The 26,356-nt window shown below is 52.2% G+C and overlaps 1 long non-coding RNA gene across 1 annotated transcript; it reads left to right on the forward strand.

The window, feature by feature from the left end:
- Nucleotides 1-13,413: 13,413 nt before the first annotated feature.
- LOC103542021 (uncharacterized) lies at nt 13,414-26,348 on the forward strand. Its single transcript, XR_542614.2, has 3 exons — nt 13,414-13,897; nt 15,298-15,360; nt 26,105-26,348. It is a non-coding gene; the product is annotated as an uncharacterized lncRNA (long non-coding RNA).
- Nucleotides 26,349-26,356: the final 8 nt, after the last annotated feature.

Below are 26,356 nucleotides of genomic sequence, written 5' to 3' on the forward strand. Positions count from 1 at the left end.
CTCCATGCCAAGAGCAGGATAGCCAGGACCCTGGCCACCCAGCCAGACACCTCCCTGTGTCCCCTCTCTCTTTTCTCACTTTCCCTATTTTCATCATAAAAGTTATACAGCAATTGTTATAAAGATTTAGAAAATCCAAATATAGAATTACCACTAATCCTACCACCCAGAGGCTACCACCCTTAGAGATATTTTCCTTTCTAGTCTTTTTTCTATGCCTAATAGACATCTTCCCCCCATGAAAGTAGGATCAGGCTGGACATGCAGTTTTGTGTCCTTGATTTTTCCATCTCCATGGTCACATTGAGAGATAGAGTGGCTCAGGACCCCCAGTGCTATGTGGGAAAGTAAGTCCTGACTCTCTGCCTTACTGGGCTGCCATTTCCCCGTCTGTAATGTGGGCGTTATTCTGACATTGCACCTGCATCATAAGGTTGCTGGGAGGATTAACTGGGTTATTCCTTGTGAAGTGAGGAGAGCAGTGCCTGGCCCATTATAAATATTATTACCATGATTATTATGTTTCCATGGCAGCAAAAATGCACACAAGCATCCTTTTAAATGGATACCATTGCATTGAATGGATGGATAGAAGGATGGACATAAGTGATTTAAACACTTCCCTATTGTTGGACACTCAGCATCTTTCCAAAGTTTCACTGTCCTATCCAACAATAAACAACTTCACACATGAGTCTTTTTGTATCTGTTAATTTAGCTGACTTCTATCCCAGAAGAACAATGGCTACATTGAAGGGTAGGAGCTTGTTTAAATGTCAATGCATGATGCTGAATTGCTCCTTGGAGAAATTGTGCGATTTATATTTAACTGTGGTGGAGAGAGATCTTGAACCTGGGCATTATCAACATTATTAAGTAGTTGTTTTACTGTTGTTACTAGTTTCAACTCAGTGCCAAGCAGATGGGCAGTAAATGATATCTTGCCATTTTAGTTGATACATTTTTGCTTTAGCTACCTCAGTGAAGCCTTCTGCCCCATTTCCCAGCCCTCCCGCCCACCACTACCCACATCTTTTCTTCCCACACATCTGGCAAGGACAAAGACATCAGTTTTCTAGCCATCAGCTGAGGTGCTTAAGAATAGCTGCTCACCAAAGATGCCCAAAACACAGCCATCCTGATTGCTGTTGAAATTCGGTAGTGACAGTGATGATACCAAACCTCTTAATCTCAAGTTCGTGTGCCAGATATGCAATCATCCAATCACTGAGACATCAGGTGCTTAGAGATGGAGAAAGGTTTATTTGAATTGGAGAAAACAAGAAGGCAGGAGGATAGGTTCTCTCAAATCCACCTTAACAAAAGAAGAAAGCAGGCAGTTTCATACAGCTAAGGAGCTCGGGAGGAGGAGTTTCTAAGAAACAAAGGGGGAATCCTGTTTCTTACTCACCAGATAAGCCCTTGGGCAATTAGACTTCTGGGCTCAATAGCAGCTGGGAGCTGGTTAGCTGGTGATGGTAACTTCCTTAAAGGCATTCTTTTCCTTCTGCAAAACAAGCTCATAAATCCTTGTGACCCTTGAATCACCCTTCAGGTTAAACAGGAAAACAGCAAATTAACAAGATTAACTTCTTTTCATCTGTGTCTGTGTTGGGAACAAGGGGGAGAGTAATCTTATCAAATATTTACAGTAACCCCAGGTACCTGGCTTCAGTGGCAGCAGTCAAAGGAAGGAAGAGGAAAGCTGTCCAAAGTATTTGGGAGAAAGGCTTCTGGGACCAAAGCTCAAGATATACTGGTACTGGTGGCATTCTGAAGGCCATGAGTGCGTGTTTTCACCCAGAGGAGGCACAGGCAACACCAGGGAGGTTCGGATCTAGAGGAAGCCCTGCAGATCCAAGGGCCCAGGGGCCACTGGAAGACAGGAACCACGTGTGACATTTCCAGCCGTGGCTATTGGGCTCCCTTGAGGCCACCTCCATGGGTATTCAGAGTATTTTACCCCACAGACCAATGAAAAAATGACCTTTTCAAAGCTGTGGTTATAATTAGAGTCTGTTCAGGACAGGACTGAGAAAATAACCCGGCAGCACATCCCAGGCGCACAGGGAATTCATGGCAAATGTTGGCAGAATAAATAAATCAACATAGTGGGGAAAATTGGTTTGGGATTTGTCAAAAGTTCTGATTGAACTGAACTCCCTTGTCAAGACTTAAGAGATCATTAACAGATGCACAAATCAATATGATTTCACTGGCTGCGATGTGCAGGGCACTGTGTTCAACACACAGAAACAAGAGAGAAAAGGATGAATGGGTCCTGCCCTCAAAGTGTGCGCGGGTAGGACTGTAGGTAACAACGTGCCCTTGGGTTTGAGCCCCAGCTCCCCGATTCAGTAGCTGAGTGTGTGGAGACAGTCATCATCATTCAGAGTCTTTAAGCCTCAGTGTTCTCTTCTGTGGAATGGGAGTACTAACAATAACCACCCCACAGAGCTGGGTGAGGATAAATGAGATGAGGCTGGCGACATGCCTGGCAAGTCAATGGGCAGTAAACGGCAGCTGCTATTGTTTTATTTTTATCCAGAAGGAGGAGAAGAGACTGGCTCTGATCAGTTCTCCAGCCCTAGGTAGACTGCTCTCCAGCAGGACGACCAACTCCAGGCTTCATCAGAGTTTGGATTTAAGGCCATCCTATCATACATCCTATCGTATCTTACATCTTAATTACATCTACAAAGACTCTACTTCCAATAAGCTCACGTACCTGGGCCCCAGCGGTTAGCATTTGAGCATATCTTTTGGGGGCACAGTTCAACCCACAAACGACCCTTCTCTCTGAAGTCCATCACACTTTTCCTTCATCCCAAGCTCTGCTCGACTGCGACCTCCCCACAGAGGCTTCTGGACCCACTTGATCCGAGGTAGTCCTCATCACTCCATACCCTACCCCTGCTTTCCTTCTCCCCAGAGAACTTGTCCCCACCTCTATACTATCTATTTTCCTGTTTGTCATCAGTCTCCCCCACTAGCACATAGACTCCCTAAGGGCAGGGGTTGGTCTGGCATATAGTTGGCACTCAATAAATGTTTGTGCAGTGACCGAGATGGTGACCAATGGTTGTTTAGTCTCTCTGCTGGGGCGCTGGGGGACACCATGCTGCAGCCCAAAGATTCTTCCCATTTGCAGGGAACACTACAGTAGGCTGAATAATGGCCCCCAAAGATGTCCACATCCTGATACCCAGGACCTGTGCTATGGGACCTCACATGGTAAGTGGGACTTCGCAGATGTGATTAAGTTAAGGCTTTTAAGATGGGAGAGTATCCTGGATTATCCGGGTGAGACCCATGTGATCACAAAGGTCCTTATAAAGGGAGACAGGAGGGCCAGAGTCAGAGGAGAAGATGTGGCGACAGAAGCAGAGGTTGGAGCGATGTGATCTGAAGATGGAGGAAGGGCTGCAAGCCAAGGAGTGCAGGTGGCCTCTAGAAGCTGGAAAGAAGGAAACAGATTGTCCCCTGGAGCCTCCAGAAGGGACACAGCTCCACCAACACCACGATTTTAGCCCAGTGAGACCCATGTCAGACTTCTGACCTCTAGACCTGTAAGACAATAATATGTTTGTGTTGTTTTGAGCCACTAAGCATGTGGTGACTGTTACAGCGGCAAGAGAAAACATACTGTGACCTTGTTCTAACTCTTCCCAGAACAGCTCCTCCTGACCCAGGCAGGTCAGCTACGCAGCAAGGATTTGCAAGTGAAGAACTGAGGCCCAGAAGGGTCAAGGAGCTTGCCCCAGGTCACACAGCTGGAGAGAGGCCAACCCAAGATTTAAGCCTGTTTTATCTGAAGTCCTTGCTTTTGCTCCGACACGAGAGTGGAGGGTGACTGTGCAGCTTTAGTGGCCCGTGAGACAGTCTCAGCCCTGCCTCAGCCCCGACAGCCACCCCAGGACCCACACAGAGACGGCCATGTGATGAGGGTTCTGTTTCTACATGGTTCGTCCTGGCGGAAATGTGTTTTGAGTGGTGTTTATGGACACATCTGGGCCCCGTGGAGCCCTGGCTGCACACGGATTGTTCGAGAAGTAAAGTAGAGCAGCTGGTGTGATGTTCCACAGAGCCGGCCTCCGAGGACAGCCCCAGAGCCCGGGAGAGGGGCACCACGCCAGCCGGACATGGAAGGAAGGACGGGAACCCCTCAGTGCTCACGGCTGCAGAGCATCCTCCTGCCCTGGTCTCTGGGTCTCACGACAGACCGTCCGAGTTCTTATCACCTCAGTTTACAGACAGGAAACGGAAGCGTGAGGAGGGCACTGATGTGCCCGAGGGCCCGCAGGGAGGAGGGAGAGCTGGACTTTGTATCCAGGACCAGAGTAACTCGAAGGCTGCCCCTTAATGCTGGCCCCAGGAGTTCCCCACCCACGACTGTGCCAGCAGAAGCAAGAGGGGAGGATGGTCGAGAGCTGACCCACTCGGCCATGCACAGTGCTCAGGGCTGTGGGCCTTGGTGTCCCTCAGCGCGATTCTATGACCGTGTCTCCCATGTGACTCTAAAGGCCCCTGCATATTTTCCAAGAAAGCCTCAAAAACCAAGTAGCTTCATACACCCACAATCTCTCTCTCTCACACACACACACATACCTACCTGCACACAAACACACACACATACATACACCCTGATGCATACATATTTACACACAGACATACACCCACTTACACAGCTATGCTCATACATACGCTCACTGAGGACACATAGCACATGCACGCACACATGTACTCCTGTAAACACACACTCAAAAGCACTCCCCCACGTGCACACATATATCCATGTAAGTTCATATACAACATATATGCATAAATGTTCAGACATATGCACGCATTCTCACCCTCACACAGACTCACGCACAGACATACACACATGCATATTCACTCACACACACTCCCCGACCCAAGCACACGTACACACACTCAGCGTTGGGCCATGGCTGCTGTTCCTGAGACTCACCTGCTTGGTTATTCAGGAAAATGAAACAACCCCGGCCTATCGCTGGCTCTCCGGGCAGAAAGACAGACTGTCAAATCCTCGGCTTAACATCCTCTAATCCTCCTGCCCGCCCGGCGATTCCCCTCGGATGCTGCGGTCAGGCATGTGTCGTCCCGCAGGACGCGCTTCTGATCTTGGCGAAGTTGCAGGATTAGTCCCCTGGCCTGACACGCGCCCTGCTCACCCTGAATGGGGCTCCCCCCGGCCGGACGCCATCCCTCGGAGCGGTTCTGTGGCGTGGCGGGCTCTTTCCTCCCGCAGCGGAACACGGAATGGGAGGGCCGTGAGCACTGAGGCCAGGAGGAGCTCCACCCCTCCCACCTGCAACCACGGGCAAGGATGGCCCTTGCTTTCCCTCTGAGACACAGACCCCTGCCCCTCGGGACAGAGAGGAGGGATAAAGCCGAGATCTGCTGGAGTCCAGAGAGCAGGGCAGAAGACGCCAAAAAGCAAGTGGAGGCGGTTCCAGAAAAGGTATGGACTCAGCAGAGGCAAGAGAGGGGACAGACGTGCTGGCTGATGTAATTCTGTGTCTGGCCGGCCTTTGGAGGGCTGGGCGTTTGCCGGGCGACTCTGCAGGCTGGCTGGGGGAAGATCCCTTCCCTGCCCGGTTCAGCCGCTCCAGGGTTGACGGTCATCTCTCTGAGGCGCCTACTCGCAGGACCCACCAAGGTGAATTCTGTGTGTACACAGAGACTCATATTTTTACGTTAAACCATGCAAGACCGCCCTGTAACCAGGTGGGATCCTGTGGCTGTGCATCCTCGTGAGATGCAGTAACAAGATGAAGCTTAAAATGAACATTCAACAACCAATCCCTGGAGACCTAGGGAGACAGTCCTGGCTTCTGGAAGGAGCAAGCGGTGGAGACAGATGGATCTGAGCCCAGATCCCAGCTCTGCCACCTAGCTACGAGTTGAGTGGCCTTGAGCAAGCTTCTTAAGCCCTCAGATGGGCCGGCCCAGTGGCATAGTGGTTAAGTTTGCACGTTTTGCTTCAGCGGCCCAGGGTTTGAGGGTTCAGATCCCGGGCGTGGACCTACACACTGCTCATCAAGCCATGCTGTGGCAGGCATCCCACATACAAAATAGAGGAAGATTGGCACAGATGTTAGCTTAGGGACAATCTTCCTCAAGCAAAAAAAAAAAGAGATTGGCAACAGCTGTTTACTCAGGGCCAATCTTCCTCACCAAAAAAAAAAATAAACAAAAAAAGTCCCTGGGAACCTCGATTTTTCTCATCTATTAAATGGGAACAACACCCGTTCCAACTTCACAGGATCTTGAGAGGACCCAATGACTTGCCATCCACAAAGCTGCTAGCACAGTGCCTGGCACACAGGAGGTGCTCAGTAGGATCTTTAATATATCCACAAAGACCCTTTTTCCAAATAAGGTCACATTCACAGTTTCTAGGGCTGAGGACATGGACATGTCTTTTGGGGGCCACGATTCAACCCACTACAGGACAATTTCCAAACATGAAGCAGGCTTCAGGCAGACCAACAGGAGGAACGGAGCAGGTGGCACCCCTAGGCCTCTGGGGGTGAGGGAGGGAAGGGGCCTGGACCATGCAGGGAGCTGTAAGTGTAGCTGCCTGGCACCGCCACCCTTAACCCTCAGCTCACAGGGAGGGAGCAGGGAAAAACACCCAGCTCTCCCCCTTCTGTCTCCAGCTGCCTGCTGCTGCCTCCAACTGGCCAAACTGAACCCAAAGCCAGAGGGTGGGGGAGCCCCAGTGATGCAGCCACAGCAGGTGGCTCCCGGGCACACAGCAACCTGGAGAATGATCTGGAAGGGCAAACAAGAATATCCTGCAAAGCCCAGTTTCTTGCTTTGGAGTCCTCCGGTGCAAACAGTTTCCTGGTGAATAAGCATCTCATTAGAGGAGAAACGGATAAAAACCGGGTCTCTGTTGAGCTTGCATTTCCTTCAAGTCGCTCCAGACTTTAGTCTCTTGTGTCAAACCCTTGAACTCTTTCCCATGCCTGTCCTAAGTCCATGACATCCCCAGACCTGGCACTTCATGGGAGCAGGCCAGACCCCCATCCCCTGCCATGCCAGAAAGCAAGAGACCAAACGAGCAGTACTGAGGGCTAGTACAGGGGAGTCTATGGTCCTAGGACTGAGCCGAGTGGACCCGGATGTATGTTCCCCATTGTAGACAGAACCAGGGCATCAAAGAGCCGCTAAAGCCGAGGTCAGTGGCCTGGGATCCACCGGGCAAAGGGCGCCTGCCCCACCGACCCTCCAGGACTCCACACGGAAGTGTCACCTTCTCACCCAAGGCTGCAGCACAGAATCCTGCCCCAGCTGCTTTGCCCTCCCGCACGGAAGGCAAACCTGCAAACCACTTCTGTCGCTGTTTCCTCAAGTACCGCGGAACAGAGTACACCGCAGAAATCGCACTGCTGCTCCGGGAGGGGCCGGCAGCCCTTCAAATTACTGTCACATGACCTTCTCCAACTTGAGCTCCCCTATTTTATCTATAATAGGTAAATGCACAGTCCTAGGGAAGGGGAATTTTTTAAAAACCAAGTGTAATAAACCAGAAAAGTACCACTTGTCGCCGGCAAGAAGCGGTGCCCATCAGTGGGCTCAGAGCCATCCTCACGACCCCCCCGGAGCCCCCAGTGCTGGGAAGACTGTTCTGGAAGTCCCCGCTCACTCGGTCGGGAACAATTATGAAGAGCCTGCTCTGAGCCAGGCTGAGAGCCGGGCGCGCGGTGCCTGCGGTCCTCCAGCAGCTCCCGGAACGGGAGACTGTGTCGGAGCCGCAAGCAGCCAGCGCGGAGATGTCCTTGCTGCCCGGACCGTCGTGGGCACAGGCCCCGGATCCCCTCTCCTCGACCTGCTGTCAGCCATTTGGAAGGGCCTGGGCAGGCCAGCCAGCAGGAGCCTCGGTTAAATCCGCGCTCTCTGCGGGAGCCGCACATTCTAATTTTGCCTTGGCAGAGCCCTGCGCGGCGACGTGCCAGGCCATCACCGGGGGCGGAAGCAGAGCCAGCCGCCGAGGAGGACCGCGTCCTGATTGGGCCCTAGAGCGCCCCCTGCAGGCGATCCTCGGAGTGAACGCCTGAGACTCGGGGGCCAGGACCCTGCTGCAGGGGCCGCGGGACCCCAGGGCAGAGGGGAGGCGCCACAAGGAACCCAAAGCAGAGAGGGCTTCTGCCCCAGCGCCACGCTGACCCTCAACGCCGCCAGGGCCCTGCTGCTCTGATGGGGAGCACTGGTCTTTTCACTTTATCCATCCAAGGTCCCCGTGAACCTTCACCTCAGGCTTGAGGGCGAAGGGCATAGCTGCCAGGGAGAAGGTAGCCAACAGCCACCCCTGGCTGCCTGGGCTCAACTCCTGATTCCACATCTTGGACAAGTCGCTTAACCTACCTGAGCCTCGGTTTCTTCATCTGCAGAGCAGAGCAAGTATGGGACCCGCCTGAGGGGGTTGTGGGGTCAGATGGCATGACACATAGGCAGCGCACACGGAAAGTGCTCCTTAAATGACAAAGGTTAGCATCGTTACTACCATTATGATTTTCACATAGGGAGCTGAGGGTCCAGCCTACATCACACAGCAGGAAAGTCAGTTGGGAAACCCCAACCCCAGGTCCCACTCTCTGCCAGCCCCCCTGGGTGCCTCCCACGATAAAGCCTCCACATTCTGCACAGATGCGGCTCCATGGCAATGTATCCTATAAGATACATTTCCAGTTACCCTGGGGAGGCTGAAGACTGGCTTACCGGACACAGCTGAGCCCAGAGCCCTCCCGCACTGTCATTTCAAGGACAATCCTGGCTGTGTGACCCCCCCTCTCTGGGCTGGCTTCTCCAGTTATAAGATGGGGGGGTAGAACTAGGAGGTCCTGCCACTCGCTGTGACCAGAGAACAATCCCCTTCAAGTCCAGACCTCCTGCGCGCTCCGGGCCCACACCTCCCGGCCCCCAGCGAATCTGGACACTCTGGCACTATTTAATGAGGCTCCTTGCGCTTGAGGTCAGAGCAAGAGATGTCAAGTTGCTGGAAATTTTTAAGTCATGGAAACAAAAATTTCAGGGGAGAGGGTGGAACACGAGCCGTTTTCAATATGTATTTTTAGGTCGCTGTACAGGCCTGAGGTCTCTTTGATTAGTTTAGAAACAAAACCAGATGTGCGTCTCGGGTCTGCTTGATGTAGACGTGGGCGGGACTGGAGTAGAGACCGTTCCCCACCGGATTTTCTGATTTGCTGGGAAAAGCCAAAAGTTTCTTCGGAACAAAGAGACAGACCCCTCCGCCCTCCCCCTGCCCGTATTCCATTCTTTTCTTTCTCCTTGGCCTTCCCTTCCTGCTCTGAAGGGGTGTCTGACAGCCCCTGGGAGGTCTCCAAAGCTCGGGCATCCAGCCCTGACCACAGCCGGAGCCCCGCCCGGCAGCTGGAGACAACTGCTTCCAGATGTGCGCAGGCCAGGAAGTGCCCAGACACCCGGGCTGGAGGGCCAGTGTGGACCAGCCCAGGGGCCAGAGGGCACCCGGGCCCCACCTGCCTGCCTCCTGAGATGTTCCTCTCAAGCCACGTCAGGAAACGCTCCAGAAAGATCGGGCTCCTCACCCCAGGTTCTGCGGAGCCAGCCCGGGTGCTCACACGCCATCCCGCACCCTGTCGCAGGCACACTGGCTGGTTCTAAGCCCCGCAGGGGGACTTCGCCCAGCTCAAGGACTGCTTTCCCGGTCTGTAGGAGAGTGGGTGTGGCCACGGCACAGGTGTGGCGACGTCGCAGCCAACCGGGATTGTGGGTCTGCCCAGGCGCAGGCCACTGAGGCCTCCTGATCTCCACAAGGATGTCAGGCACGGAGCCACCCACACACTTACAAGCCTTCTCTCCCTGGAACCCCACAACCAGCCTATTCAGTAGATGTTTTTTAGCCCATTTCCAGGTAAACCCATGAGCTCAGAAAAATTGAAGGCCAGAGGGGACACCCAGGTCTGTGTCACTCACAGCCTGAGTCCTGAGACTCTGGGCCCTGCTTCCTCCAGTTCCGCGCACAGGTCCTGTGGGCAGATGTTTGGATGGGCAGGGCACGGCTGGTCAGCCACATCTGGGGTGGGCAGAGAGGGAGCTTGGATGCTGACGGGCCTCCCATGCGCTCGGGTGGGGCCCTGGCTGAGGGAGGACGGGACTTGGGGACCCACATGCACACACAACCACACACGTGCACACAGGCACCTCCACCCCTCCTGCTTCCTGTCCTTCACAGCCTCCCTGGGTGGTTTGGAGCTTCCTGTCTCTGCCTCTTTGCTGTAAAGGACTCCCAGGCTTTCTGGAAGTGAACAGCATAGAAATGATGCCTTTCAACGGGGACCCTCCCCCCGCCCGCCCCCGCCCCGGGCAGCATATGCAGGAAGTGCAGCTCTCACACAGGTTGACTCTCAGACACACTCACACCCCTGCAGGCTGGGCCCCTGCCGGCCCTGGGGTAGGTCAGCCTGTGGCCCCCAGAGGGCACCCAGACTTCAGGCCATAAGTCCAGAGTCTGGGCAAAGGGAAGTGGGACATAAGGAAAGAGAGTTAGAAGGAAAGGGAGAAGGAGAGAAGAAGGAAAAAGAGAAGGAAGGAGGAGGAAGACGGGGAGGAAGGACAAAAGAGGAAGGGGGCGGAGTCTGGAACAGGCCCCCTCTTGAGCCCCAGTGAGTGCACAAGGTGTAGCCCACTTATCTCCAGGTCTCAAATGAGATGTACAGTAAATCAGACTTTTATTAGCTGTGTGATCTTAGGCAGATCTGAGCCTCAGTTTCTTTTTCTGTAAAATAGGGATAATATAGTAGCTTTGTCGGAGAGAAGCACAGAACACATGGAAGGTGCCCGATGAAGTCAGAAGACAGATCAAACAGGGTTCCTGGAGGCCCAGGTGAGGCCATAGACATCCCATGCCAGGCACATGGTGCATGCTCCGAGGATATTAACTGCCCTGGTTCCTAACATTACTGTCATCTTTATCACATGCCAGGCACTGCTCCCGGTGCCTTTGCAGCCACTGTCTCATCTGACCCTCCCACAACCTCGCAAGGGGTTATGTCATTATCCCTATTTGTGGATGGGTTAGGCAGAGGCCCAGAGAAGCTGAAAAATCATTCATTCAAGGGCACACAGCTGGCAAGTGGCACAGCCAGGATGTCAGAGCGTCCCGGAGCCTGTATCTTTTCCACGACATCACTACAGGGTGGGCATTTCAGGTTTAAGTCGTGATTTTTAAAAAGTGAAATGAGGGGTGACCCTCTTAACTAACACTTACTAAGCATGTACCGGATGCCAGGCCCTGTGCCGACTGTGCGTGTCCTTGAATCCTCACCATGACCTCAGGAAATAAGTAGTATTATCCTTATTTTTAAATTGAGGGGACTGGAGCACAGAACGGCTAAGGAATTTGCCCAGGGTCACCAGCCAGTAAGGGAAGGACCCGGATTCAAACAGAGGGAGTATCCCAGAGATGTGCCCTTAACTACTCTGCTGGAGACACATCAACCTCATGTAGTGACATGAGGAACAGTCTCTAAGACTTTTTTTTTAAATATATTTTAGGTTAAAAGCAAGATACCGAACAGCCTGTCTAAAGTGCTATATGTTTAAAAGGAGACATATGGACACGGATGTTGTCATCTGCACAGAGTGTCTGGGAAGCCTGCGGGAAGCTTGTCACCCTTGTTGCCTCCAGGAAGAGGAACTGGGAGGCTGGGGTCAGGGACAGGGGCGATTCGCACTTTTGTACCCTCCACATTTTTTGTAGGTGCCTTTAAAAGTATGCGTGTGACGTCCCCTGGTTCAGAAAGAAACTCTTTTCATTGCTTCCTCAGCTTAATGGAATGGCAGTGTTAGCCTGTTCTCAAGGCGGCTCCGCGAGGGGGCCTGGGCAGGGACAGAGGCCCCACCCTGACTGGAGGCCCCTCCACCCCTCCCTAGAGACGAGCGGTAATGGGCAGCACGTGCGCATCCTCGTCCACAGTCTGCAAAGGAGACTAGCTGTGGCTCCAAGGGCTTTCCCTGTTACCTCTGCTCCAGGCCCAGGACCCCCATTACAGTGAGAGGCCTGCAGACCAGTGTGATCTGCCAACCTCCAGTTGGAGAAATGACCTTCTCATCCTGGAGAGCACTCTAGAACTTTCTATAGCTCACTATTGCCTCCCCCAGGCAGGCAGGCTGTGGGAAGACCTCTGACCTGGAGGACAGGGCCCCGGGTCCAGGCTGCCTGCCCTTACTCACTGTGACCTTGACAGGACTGGTTTCCCACTCTGGGCCAGCTTCCCCACCAACAGAGCAATGGCAGCCTGGGATGCAAGGTCCCTCCTGGCTCTAAAAACGTGAAGACCCAAGGACTCCAATGCACCCTGCCAGCCCCAGGCCCCCTCAAGCGGCCCTACCACTCCAAACCCCACCTCCTTCCCCTCACAGCTCCCCTCCTCCTCCTCTCCTGAGAGCCTCCAGTGCCCTGAGGCCCCAAATCGCCTACGAGGGCCCCCACAGGCTTTGCCTGACCGGCTCTCACTTGGATCTGGTCACAAATAGCCAGGTAGGTACTTTAGCCTAAAGCCTCAATGGCACATTTCACATCCGTTTCAGAGGTTCATCCTCCTTGAGCGGCCACAGAGACCTCTGAGCAGCAGCTCTCAAAGTTCAGCATCACCAGAGCACTTGTTCAACACGCAGATTCAGGGCCCACCTCACAGAGTCGGCTTCAGCCAGTGGTCTGGATGGCCAGGAGTGAGGCCGGAACGCGCGCAGTTAACAACGCCCCTGGATGCTGCTGCAGGCGGTGGGCGCGCTGCAGGACAGCCCCTCCTGGTGGGCACTCGGAAGCTTCAAGGTTCTGTCCCCTCTTGGGGTGGCGGGGCCGAAAGGGACACTGGAGAAGGGGCAGTTTGGGGGGAAAGGTGCCAAGGTGCCAAGTTCCGGTTTGGACCCATCAAATCAAAAGTACCTGTGGGAGTGTCCAGAGGGAGGGGCCGGGGGTAGCAGGACCAGGGCCCAGGAGAGGGTCTCCTCCGGAGAGAAGAGACCCAGAGTGAAATCCAGAGTCTTCTGCTGAATCTGCAGCGACATAGAAAGGAGAGAGGAGGTGGGAGGAAGGAAGATTGCAGGGAGGAAGAAGTAACTAGCTCTGACGGGGCAAGTGAGGGGACCTGGATATGCTGGCCCCCCGGTTCCAGGGTCCAGTGACTTAACACAAAACCAGGAACCCCAAGGCCTGGAGCAGAGGAGTGGGCGCGAGGGCAGCGGGCGGCGCCACTTCGCAGATGAGCCAACTGAGGCCGGAAGGGCAGTAGATCCCGGCAGGGGACCGGCGGCTCCCCGCGGGGACAGCCGGGCCCGCCGGGCAGGAGCTGGGGCGGGGGCGCGGCGGCGGGGAGGCGGCGGGCGGCCGCGTGGCCACAGCGCCCCCTGGCGGCCGTCGGGACGCCTGCGCGCCGCGGCTGTGTCCCCGCCAGAAGGTCGCCGCCCGCGCGGCCAGCAGCTTCCCAGATACCCCACCCCACCCCACCCCTCGAGCACTGAAACGGCTGCCATCCGGCGTCAGGCCCCAAGCAAAGTGCACCCGTCTATATGTTTAAAAGTGGACAGCAGGTGCCCACGGCTGTCACCCCTCCCCCAAAGAGGACGTTTCTCTTGGCGAGCTTTTGAATGTCTTCTCCCAAACAGTGGTACCTAAACGTGGAATCCCGCATTCCAGTGTGACCCCTGTCCTCATGGCACCTTACTTTAAACTCAGGCATTGGAGGGCATGTCTGAAAGCTCCCTTTTCCTGTGTTGAGTTTGGAGTCTTAAAAGGAGAGAAGCCACCTCCTGCCCTGCCCATCCTAACGACAGCTCACACCGCACACGTCCTGTGCCAGGGGCTGTTCTGAGCCCTTCCCAGGTATGAGTCCTCACATCAGCCTGTTATGGTCCCCGTATGAATGAGGTAGCTGAGGCACAGAGAGGTTTAGGAACTTGCCCAAAGTCACACCTTTAGAGGGGGAGATACGTTTTTAATTCAGGAAGTCTTGGTTCCAAAAGAGAAAAGGGGATAAAAGGAATGGGGAGGGACAGAAAATTCACTTCTAAGAGGGGGCCTTGTGGAGTACCTGGGGCCTCCATTTTGTCTGAGGGTCCAGCACACCCTGTTGAAAATGCTCTGGCATCAGGGGCCAGGCGATGAGACGGGGAGCCCCAGGGTGGGCGCACTCTCGGTGAACTGCCCAGGCCAAGATTTGGGGAGCCGGATGAGGGATTGGGAGGGAGGGGCACTTCTGCCGCTCCCCACCCCACCCACCCGGGCCTCTCTGTCCTTCCGCTGGCCTGGGGATGGTCCACGAGGATGGAGATGGAAAGTGGCGCCAGGGAAGAAGGAAGCTTTTGCCTGTCAAGATGATTTCTCCAAGCTCCATCAAATGCCTGGGTCACAATAGTTCCCTGTGGCTTTACGTTCAGCTCTGATCCTCCCTTCCCTCTGCCCCCAAACCCTGCCAGAGATGCAAGAACAGAAACCTCATGAGCCACCTGATTTCTCTGGCCTCAAGCTCTAGAGGCCTGAGGTCCGTACCTTCCAGAGCTTTCCCTTCCTGGCTGAGATCTGAAATCTCCAAGTTTTCCAGTCAAGCTGTGTAAACCCATCCAGGTCCCCACACACGCCACCCCACGGCCTGTTGTCAGCAGGCTGCAGAGCTGCACCCAGAGGAATGGACGGGCCCGCGGGGAGGAAGGGGGAACCAGAGCAAGAAGGAGGGGCCACTACAAGACCGGGCTCCCAGACTTAACCGGAACCATCTTTGTGATGGAAAGACTAACACGGGACCCAGTTTCCTCTCCGTGAATGAGTGAGTTGGAAACCAGGCAAGGCCTCCGCTGTGCTAACTGGGCCCCAAGCCCCAGGACGGAGAGGGGTGAATCCTGGGAAATCTCGGGAGGAAGGAGACGCACCCCACCGGTCTGACTGGTCCCTGCTACTAACACCACCCTGGAGAAAGAGGCCGACCTGAATTGCTTATTAAAACAAATTATCCGAGGGGCTGGCCCCGTGGCTGAGTGGTTAAGTTCACGCGCTCTGCTGCGGGCGGCCCAGTGTTTCATCAGTTCGAATCCTGGGCGCGGACATGGCACTGCTCATCAAGCCACGCTGAGGCGGCGTCCCACATGCCACAACTAGAAGGACCCACAAAGAAGAATATACAACTATGTACTGGGGGGCTTTGGGGAGAAAAAGGAAAAATAAAATAAAATCTTAAAAAAAAAAAAAAAAACAAATTATCCGAGTTTCTCTGCCTGTCTCCCTTATAGGAACTCATCCACCAATTCTCCCGGAACATACCACAATTGAAGCAGGAATGTGTCGGCGCTCAGGTATACTCTCCCCTTTGTTATAAATGGCTGGACCTTGGTGCAAGGCATGCTGGGATAGGGCCCTCAGGGACCCCCTCGAGGTCTTCCTAGAATAGGCCATGCCCCCCCACCCCCGCCAGCCTCAGGGCCTGTGCACAGGCAGCTCCCTCTGCCTGGACTGTCCTCCCCCAACTTCTTTCACCCATTAAACTATGAGTCTTTCTTCAGCTGCAGGGAAAATGTCACTTCCTCCAGGAAGCTTTCCTGATACGTCTCCCCTGAGTCTAGGGTACACCTTCCAGGGAGCAGGAGTCAGGGGGGCTTATGTAGGGTTCCCAGAAAGCACAGCCTGAGGCCAGGCCTGGGGTGCAGGGAGTTTATATGGGAGAGGCTCCCAGGGAGCAGGAGCGAGGGAGTGGGGAGAGTGACACAGGGAAGAAGAGAAAGCTCATTAAAAGATGTGTGTGGGCAACATGGGCTCTGCCGGGACCTCCTGAGAAGCAAGGAGAAGGCCCCAGAACTGGTCCCCTGCAGGACAGGAGGCAGCAGCTTTCATCCACCAGTTCCCTGCCTCCATTGGTTGAAGGTTGTCCACGGGGAATTAAGAGCATATATCAACTCTATTTTCTTATTTTCTGTATTCTGAATGCTCTGGCATCTGGGGCCTTGATCCTGGAGAGACTGCCCACCCCCCACCTTGAGTTAGTTAATTCCTAGCAAACGATGCCCCCGGCCAGCCTCTGATGTGCAAACCAACCAATCAGAGCCCGCACACCTAACCATCTCCTTTATCGAACTCTCACACCACACCAGTATGCCCCATGCCCTAAATCATCATCCCAGGACCAGGTACTGGACAACCAGGGACCACTCCTGTGGCCCAGAGCCGCCAAAATTATTCCAACTTTCCAATCTTAAACTTACTCAGCTTGCCTATCCTGCCTGGTGCATTCCTTCCCACAAAATCCAAAATAAAGACTCTGGACCATGATCTACCCTCTCCCTCTTCCGCCTCCTGACTGACCCTGTCCGTCCCCACGTGGTCCTGTGTGGTGTGCCACACCTCCTGATTCTAGGGCTCTGCGAGTACACACTTCTTCCCTCATGACAATCATTTCCATGTCTACGTGTCTTGCCATACTCAATTCAAACACATCCCAGGCACACTTGACCACAGGCCCCCACACTGCCAAACGTGCACGGGCTGAGAGGGACCCCACCACATCAGAGAAGGTCCTGAGGCAGAAATGAACAGGCACCTGGTGCACCCATGAAGTTGACACTAAGCCTGAGGTGTCACAGAACTGGCCACCAGCCACCATAGCTGGGGCTGAAGTCAGAGCTGGCCAAGGAAGGTGAAGAGCAGGGCACCAGAGGCATCCGCTCCATCCTTGTGCTTGCTTGTATCTCACCATTGATCCCCCAGTGCCGTGCATAGTGTGGGGGCTTAATAATTACCTCCTGAATTAATGAATTATTGGTGACTGAATGAAGCAACGTTGTAAGGCTGACCCCCGAAGGAGAATGGCTGATAGTCCAAGATAAGATACTCAAAGACTCCCGGTCCATTAGGTCCAGTGGTCAGCCCATCCCCAGCAGAAATCCAGCCAGTAGCTAAGGATCCCACCCACAGTCCAGTAACCAAAGCATCAAGGCAGGTAAGGCTGGGTCAGGTGACAGAGCTGTAAGCCCAGTAGGGAAACTGAGGCACCAGATTAAAGGGCTTGATGAGATGCTGGGTCTTCCCCCAATGCCTTGCGTTCAAACAGGACTCCCTCCAAGTGCCAGGGCAGCGTCGGGTATCAGAGGGTAAGGTGAGCACAGAGAGGCCCAGAGATTCACACTGGGCAGGACCAGGGTGACACATCCAAACAGAAACTAAAAAAAAAAAAAAAAATCCATAAATCTCTTCCCCTAGGCTTTAGAATGTTCCAGAAAATCTTTCCTTGAGTCAGCAGATTCATCTTCTGGAATGGCCAACACAGGTGGCACAAAGGTGCCACACCTGGGGGACATCTTATGTATCATAAACATCATAAATGCATGTAGTGCCGTAGTGCCATGAACTTCCAACAGATGACGGTAAAGAGACTCATGCTAACAAAATCAGTGGAGTGCAGGCATTTTCCCACAGATGGAAGTAAGTGTCTTGAGGAGACGGAGTTTTTGCCCATTGTGTTTAATTGGGTTGTGTGGCCGAGCGCTGGATTTTGCCGTTTCTCAGAGGATTTTTCTCAGAGTCAGAAGCCCCTAGGTCCTGAGAACATAAACCAAGGGAGGGCAAAAGTCAATAGACCCACAGATGAGGAGGCTGAGGCAGGGGTGGGGTGAAGCTGTTTCCCTCTGTATCTCCTTAGTTGCCGTCTTCAGCCTCATTCAGGCCATAAACACTTGCTGAATTCTGCTAGCACGTGGGTGCAGGTGGAGGACGCATATGACCACGACTGGGTCCTTTTATCCAGTGTCATGGAAAGAGAAATGACCTTATAGTTAAGCAGACCTGGTTCAAATCCAGCTTCTACTGCTCAGAACATAGCAAGTCATGTACCCTCCCCGGTTTCTTCATCTGCATAATGAGGGTAATGCCATCTGCTTTGCAAGATGTTTACAAAGATCGGAACGATTATGTGAGTAAAGTGCCTGAGCCGAGACTGGAGCAGAGAAGGAGCTGCAGTAGAAAGAAGAAGGAATACTGGTTCCTTCTTCCTTCCTTGGCATCGCGGAGCTCACTGCCCAACTGCTGCTGCAGCCTATATCCATTCGCTTTTGACGAAAGAAGGAATAATATTACAGTTATTTTGCAACGTCACAAAGTGGTACAGGATTTAGTAAAAGATCCCTGGACCCAACATAACACAATGCAACTGAGAGAAAACCTCCCGTACTGGCGAGGGAGAAATAGACAGCAACACAATAATAGCAGGAGACTTCAATACCCAGCTTTCAACGATGGGCAGAACAAACAGATTAGTAAGGAATAGAGGACTTGGACATCGCGAGAGACCAATTGGACTTAACAAACATACACAGAACTCTCCACCCAGCAACAGCAGAAGACACATTCTTCTCAGGTAGGCATGGAACATTCTCCAGGACAAACCACATATTAGTCCACAAAACAAGTGTGAACAAATTTTAAAAGTTTGGAGTCATACAAAATATCTTCTTTGATCATAATGGAATGAAACTAGAAATCAACAGCAGAAGGAAAATTTGACAATCCACAAATACGTGGAAATTAAACAACACACTTTTGAACAACCAATGAGCCAAGAAGAAATCACAAAGGAAATTAGAAAAATACCTGATATGAATGAAAACAAAAACACAACATACCAAAACGTATGTCATTGAGCAAAAGCAGTGTTAAGAGGGAAGTTAAGAGCGAAGCTATAAACTTCCCTTTTACATTAAAAAAATTCCCTCTACATTACATTCTCTCTACATTAAGAAAAAAAGAAGAAAGATCTCAAATGAACAGCCTAACTTTACATCTCAAGGAAACAGAAAAGAACAAACTGAGCCCAAAACTAGCAGAAGGAAGGAGATGATAAAGATTAGAGCAGACATAAATGAAATAGAGAATAGAAATACAGTAGAAAAAATTAATGAAAATAAGAGTCAGTTTTTTTAAAACATTAAGAAACTCTTATCTGTATTAACCAAGAAGAAAAAGAGAAGGCTGAAATTTAAAAAATCAGAAATAAAGTAGGGGACATTATAACCAATGTCACAGAAATAAAAAGGATTATAAGAGGCTACTTTGAACAATTGTACACCAACAAGTTGGATAACCTAGAAGAAATGGATAAATTCCTAAAAACACACAACCTGCAAGACTGAATCATGAAGAAAGAGAAAATCTGAACAGACCAATAACTAGTAAAGATATTGAATCAATAACCAAAAACCTCCCAACAAAGAAAAGCCCAGGACCAAACGGCTTCGCTTAGGATTCTACCAAACATTTAAAGGAGAAGTGACACCAATCCGCTTCAAACTCTCCGAAAAAATTAAAGAGGATGGAACACTTGCAAACTTATTCTATGAGACCAGCATTACCCTGACACCAAAGCCAGACATTACATGAAAAGAAAACTTCCCATACCAACATCCCTTGTGAACACTGATGCAAAAATCCTCAACAGAACACTAGCAAACCAAATTCAACAGCACATTGAAAGGATTATACACTATGACCAAGTGAGAACATTCCTAGAACGCAAGCTTGGCTCAACATCTAAAATCAATCAATGCAACACACTCCACTAACAGAATGAAGGACGAAAGCCAGATGATCATCTCAATTGGTGCAGAGAAAACATTTGACGAGATTCAACACCCCTTAATGATAAAAAAAAGAACCGCTCAACAAACTAGGAATAGAACGAAACATCTATTTAATTATCATATACTTCTATATAATAAAGGTCATATATGAAAAGCTTACACCTAACATCATACTCAATGGTGACGCTGAAAGCTCTTCCAAGATCAGGAACAAGACAAGGATGCCCATTCGCGCCACTTCTATTCAACACAGTACTGGAATCCTAGCCAGAGCAATTCGGCAAGAAAAAGAAATAAAAGACATCCAACTTGTAAAGGAAGAGATAAAATTATCTCTGTTCACAGATGACATGATCTTATATGCAGAAAACCCTAAAGATTCCACACACCAAAAAAAATGTTAGAACTGTTCAACAAATTCAGCACAATTGCAGAATATGAAATCAACACGCAAAAATCGGTTATGCTTCTAGAGAGTAATAATGAACAATCCAAAAGGAAATCAAGAAAATAAGTCCATTTACAATAGCTAAAAAGAATAAAATACTTAGGAATAAACCTAATCAAGAAGGTGAAAGACGTATACTGAACACTAACATTGCTCAGAGAAATTAAAGAGACACAAATAAATGGAAAGACATCCTGTGTTCATGGATTAGGAGACTTAAAATTGTTAAGATGTCAGTACCACCCAAAGGAGTCTATGGATTCAAAACCCCATCCTAAAATCTATGTGGTGTCTAAAGGGACCCCAAATAGCCAAAACAATTTTGGAAAAGAACACAATTCTCTTCAAGCCAAGAGCCCCCCAGACAAGAAAAATGGGGGTGAGCTCCTGAGCCAACCTGTGTCTCGTTTCATAATTACCCAGAAACAGGGCCCAAAGCCCACTCTATGGACTCCTGACACCTGAGAGGACACAGCACGTGGGCCCAGGCAGGGAGCAGAGACCTCCCCTTGGAGTCTCTTTGATCCTCTAACCCAGCGGTTCTCAGCTTCCAACGGTTTTAATCTCCAGGGACATTTGGCAATGCCTGGAGACACTTTTGTTTGTCACAACTTGGAAGAGATGAGGGAGGGGTTCTGCTGGCATCTGGTGAGTAGAGGCCCGGGATGCCGCTGAACATCCCACAACGCACAGGCCGGCCCCACGACAAAGGATTATCTGGTCCAGAATACACAGAGGTTAAGAAATCCTGCACTAACCATGTTTAGAAACAAGGCTGTGACCAGGGCGGGGAAAGAGGTGCAGGCAGGGTGAGATAAGATGTCCTAGAGCTTGTCTAAACACCACTGGAGCGGCCCTGAGGCTCGGCTGCCCACCTGGAGGGCTGGAAGTTTCTGTGGGCAGGCAGCCCCGCAGAACCCCCAAGAAGAACTTTCTTGAAGTGAAGAGGAAGACCTCAGAGGTGAGGGGAATGACCCTTTGTTCTCTTCAAGCACAGAATTTCCTGCCCTGCTCTGATGAAGCCAGAGAGAGGCCACCCACGTTCTGCCAGGAGATCAAGCCAGCTCTAGGGAGGGGCTCTTGGGGCTGACTGCCCAAAAGGCCCTGGAAATCTACCATCGGAGGCCCATCTTCCCACAGGACCTCAAGATGTGAGGCTCTAAGGAGCCAAAATACTCAAACCCATGTGATCTTTGACCTGGATAAACAGAGGAGAACCACACACACACACACACACACCCCTGTATGGTGACACACACACAGGTGCACACACAGGCACACGCACAGCCTCCGGGAGCAGGCCAACTACTCCTTTGCATTATTTCTATTCAGGGAAGTGATACTCAAAGGAATTACATTCCTGCCATTCCTGCCAACGTTCTAAGCCAAGAAATTTGTCCCATGGGAAGATGGACCAAGCTTTTAGCGGACCAACCCCATCTCCCCAAGACGGGTTTCTTTCTGGGAAAAGCGCCATCTTCTGGCCAAAGCAGCTGAGGGGAGCACAGGGAATGGCCCCACCTGGGTTGAGTCATTCATCTGTTCGTTCATTCAAGAAATACCGACGCTGAGCGCCTGCCTCCTGTCAAGCACAGTGCATTGAACAAGGTGCCTACCGTCCCTGCCCTCAGGGAGCTCATGCCTCATGATGAGGACAGATCTTCACAATTAGTCACACATGTGAAAATGTCGTTATAATTGTTCTAATGTAGCTGCCACCCGCTCTGGGGCAGCTGCTCTGTGCCAGGAACTGTGCCAGGGGAGTTACTCACTGTCTCATTTAATCTCCTCAATAATCCGTGTAGACCTGGGCTGCGTCCTCAGCCCCTTCCTCTCCATCACTGCCTCTTCCCATCCGTCATCTGTCCTGTTCATTCCGATCCCACTCCTCCCCGTCACCCGTTCTCTCCTTTCCTTCCCCTCTGCGGTAAATCTGGCTGCACCAGCACTAACAGGATGCTGCCTCAGCCTCCTCGTAGGTCCCCTGTGTCCGGTCCCACCCGCTCTAATCCGACATCCGTGCTGCAGTCAGAAGGAGCCTTGACTATGTCCCTGTCCCACTCGACCTCTGAGTGGCTCCCCACCGCCTTCCAGCTGAAGCTCAAACGTAAATGGCTCATCAGGTCCCGGATCTTTGGGGTCCTCCCAGCCTCAGCTCCTGCATGCCCCACAGCACTACTCACCCCCTACTGCAGCCGCACTGAACTCCCAACAGCTCCCCACGCGGGCCCTGCACCCCGCCTCCCACCCCCCCCCCCCAACCCTGCGTACTGTGAGCTGCAGAGCCGGCCCGGCCTTGGGCTGTGCTGCATGCAAAGAGCTACAGTCCTGCAGGCAAAACGGACGCGAAAGTGATTCAGATCTCCACCTGCCCCTCTGCAAGCCCCTCACACGGTTCCAAGTCCTGACGGGCCCTCCATCACCACTTCCTCAAATCACTGTCGGCCCTCTTCCCGTTCTCCGCAACCCTGCAGCTGCTCAGGACCGTGGAACCGTGGACTCCCAACTCTCTCCCCAACACTCTGGTACCCCTGACCGTGCCAGATTGTAAGTCCTTCCTCCCCTCTTTCCCTCCACTTCTTTCTTTTCTGTTTCTTTCTTCATCATAAAAGCTGAGAATCCACTGGAAAGGCCCAACTCTCCCCAGAGCACACAGGGGAGGCAGATGCCATGCGCAAGGAGAGGCCTCTTTAGCAGGGAGAGTGTTGTGGTTGGAGCCATCGAGTCGACTCTGACTCCTAGAGATGCTGCGGACAGCAGATCAGAACCCAGCCCTGTCTTTTTGCACCATCCCCTCACATGCCGGTGCTATATCAGACAATGGTCCACCACCTTTGGCAGAGTTTCGGTGGCCGACTTTTTCTGAAGTGGATGACCATGTCCTTCTTTCTAGTCTGTCTAGTCTGGAACCTCCACTGAAACCTGTCCGCATGGGTGACCCTGCTGGTATTTGAAATACTGGTAGCACGGCTTTCAGCATCCCAGCAACACGCAGCTGTCACAGTGTGACAACTGACAGACAGGTGTTGTGGTTCCCTGACCTGAAAGGAACCCAGGGCCTCGGCAGTGAGAGCACCGAATCTTAACTGCTAGACCCCCCCAGGGCTGGCTAGGAAGGAGGGCAACTCATACAAATCCATTTTGCCACATTTCACCACCTTCAACTCACAAGCCCTCATAGGTCCGTCCAGCTCAGACTGCCCCTCCTCTGAGCCCCCCACCTTCTCTGGGGTCCCCTGAGGCCCTCTCCATCACAGCACTTGTCACGCTCGCCTCAGATTCCCTACCAGCTGTCTTGTCTCCCTCCCCAAGCCGACAGCATCCTCCTCCTCACCCCACCCCCGCCACCCCATAATGTTCATTAGGGCGGATTCACCTGAAGTGAGCAATGAGCTGCCCCAGGGCTATGACAGCCAACGAAAGTGCGGGATGTGGCCCCTCCCGAGGCTGCAGTAACTGAAGGAGGCATTTGATCAAGGCAGCAAAGGGCACACACACCCTTTCAGAATCACAGCACATGGAGATAAGGCAAGAGAAGGCCAGTGTTGGCCGGCCAAAGAGCCAAATGACCCAGAGTCCCTGCTCCCCACTCGCTGCCTGCGGCTTTGCAGGGAGGAGCCAGAGGGGACTGCATGCTTCCAACTCATGCCAGAAACGGGGCTCATGAAGAGAGGGTCCCACGGGGTCAGAGGGCCAAGGAGCCCCAGGGCAGCAGAGACAAGCAAGAGAATCCAAAGGAGAGGGCTGTTCATTTCCAAGCGACTACCGAGCAGTGGGCACATGTGGAGCTGGCCCCAAGAGCGGAGATCGGAAGACCCACACTGGAAGATGTCGGTTGAACTTGAAGGACAGAACCATTTTGTATTCCTCTGGGCTCCGTGTGTGTCTGACCTGCTCGCAGGAAAGACGATTGATAGTGGAGTGTACCACCCCTCTCAGTCATGGACAAGACTCTATGACTGGGCTGCACACGTATTTATAAAGTGAACCATTTACAGAGCCTATTGATGGAAGCGGGTCGGCTCGTTCTCACTGAGCTTAGTGGAGTGGCAGGCTGTGTTTCCCAACAGCCACAACAATATTCCCCCCGTCCCGTCCCAAATCCTCTTCTACGATGCGGCCTGGACATTCCTCCCACGGGGGTGGGGTCTTCTTCCCCTCTCTTGGGTCTAAGTTGGCATGCAACTACTTCTGCAATAGAATACGACAGAAGTGATGCTGTGTGACTTCCAAGGCTGGGTCACCAAAGGCCACACCCATCTTGGAGCTCAGAGCTGCCATGTAAGAAGTTCAACTCCTCTGAGGCCACTCGGCTGGGAGGAAGGCAAGCTACACAGAGAGGCCACACGTAGGTGGTCCAGTCAGCAATCCCAGCCCTCCAGTCACCCTAGCCCAGAGAGCAGACATAGGAGTGAATGAATGAATTAATGAATGAATGAACCTCCAGGTGACCCACTGTCAAGCCACCCCCCCATTTGGAATTTTCCCAGCTGACAAGCAGTCCCCGCTGTGCTATCTGAACTCTGACTCGCAGAATCTGTGAGCACAGTTAACTTATTGTTTTTAGCTACCACGTGTGGCTGTAATTTGTTACACGGCAATGCTAACTGGAACAGGCAGCATCCAGGGATGTGCCGCGTAAATCGCGAGGCTGGAAACACCCCTTGCTATCAGAACAAACAGACCTAAGCTCAAAATTAAGCTCATTCAGCCCCCTTCCTTAACGTCGCTGAGCCTCAGTCTTCCCCTCTGTAAAGTGGGGAAAACACCACACTTGTTGTGAGGGTTCAGGTAGCTGTTAAAATTGTCCCCGTGAACCCTGAGGGAGATGGAGCCAGTGCAGGCGCGAGGACTGTTTTGATTACAACACTCAACATCAACTTGTGGGATAAAACCAGTTCCATGGGAAATCAAGATTCCACGTCTTTCCAGACTAAATGAAGAATATGAGGGGCCACCCAGTGGCCAAGTGGTTAAGTTCACGTGCTTGCCTTTGGAGGCCTGGGTTTTGCCAGTTCTAGACATGGGTGTGGACGCACACACCATTCATCAAGCCATGCTGTGGTGGCCTCCCACCTAGAAGAACCAGAAGGATTTAGAACTAGGATATACAACTATGTACTGGGGCTTTGGAGACAAAAGAAAAAATAATCTAAGGCATTGCCCTGATGGCAGAAATCATCTTCTATATGTTTTTACTTTAACCGGTAATTTTTTTAATGCATGGAGAAATTCAGTGTCAAAATACTGAAAAATTGAGCACAGACAAGCTGAAGAGGCAAGTAGGATGTCAAGTCTCTAGTACGATTTTCCCAAAATGTTAACTGAACTTGTGTCACAGTTCAACAAAGGAGCTGCTGCTGCTGGAGTCTGGAATCTTTGAAAACAGCACTCTGTGTTTCAAACTGGGGAGAGAAGGGTGAAGGTCCCAGCCCTGGAAGGGACCTGGCAGCATGCTAGGAGCTCGCCTTGTTTCCTACGAAGGAACGCCCATCACGTGGAACTCCAAGCACAGATGAGCCCGCACGGAGCCCCCATGTGTCTGGTCCTAACATCTAGAGGGAGAGAGGCGTTCTGCTGACTTCTGCCTGTTACACAGCACAGCTTGGGTGCACGTAGGACTCAGGGAACCGGGGCCCTGGAGGCAGGGAGCAAGGTGAGCATCAGGAGAGAGCCCTGAGCATGGACACCACATTCCTGCGTGAGCCCCAAAGACCGTACAATCCGTGGACGCCAACAAGGGGGCGTGGGAGCAGGAAGAAGATGAAGGCTCCATGAAAGGGCAGAGAAGGGCTCATGTGAGATTTTGGGGGACCCTCAGAATCCCCAGGTGAGGTTTGAAGCTCCTACCTTAGCAGATGGAGCCAAAAAGCCAGAGAAATAGGGCATGGGTGCAAACTTGCAGACAGACACACCCAGGAGGCTGGGATGGTTTGAAAGTCTAGGGTTGCATAAAAGAAGGATGTTAGTACCTCCCGGGAAGGGGTTTGGGGCACCAAATGAGATCATTCATTCATCTGTTCACAGAATAGGCACTGAGCACCTGCAAAGAGCCAGCCCAGAGACCAGCGGAGACGCACCGAGGCCCCCAGGGAATGAAGGGTCAGATCATCCGGAATGGAGTAGGGCCTGGTTTTCTCCCCCCACCCCTCTGAGCCGCATTCTCATCTCCTGGGACTCTGTCATTCTTCAGGGTATCTGTTCCTGAAGCCAAGAAACAGGAAGGAAACGTGTTTCCTTTAATAAATAAAATAAAATCTCCTTCGCCTCACCCTTGCC

The sequence above is a fragment of the Equus przewalskii genome, chromosome 3 (assembly GCF_037783145.1).
Source record: "Equus przewalskii isolate Varuska chromosome 3, EquPr2, whole genome shotgun sequence".
Classification (NCBI taxonomy): Eukaryota; Metazoa; Chordata; class Mammalia; order Perissodactyla; family Equidae; genus Equus; species Equus przewalskii.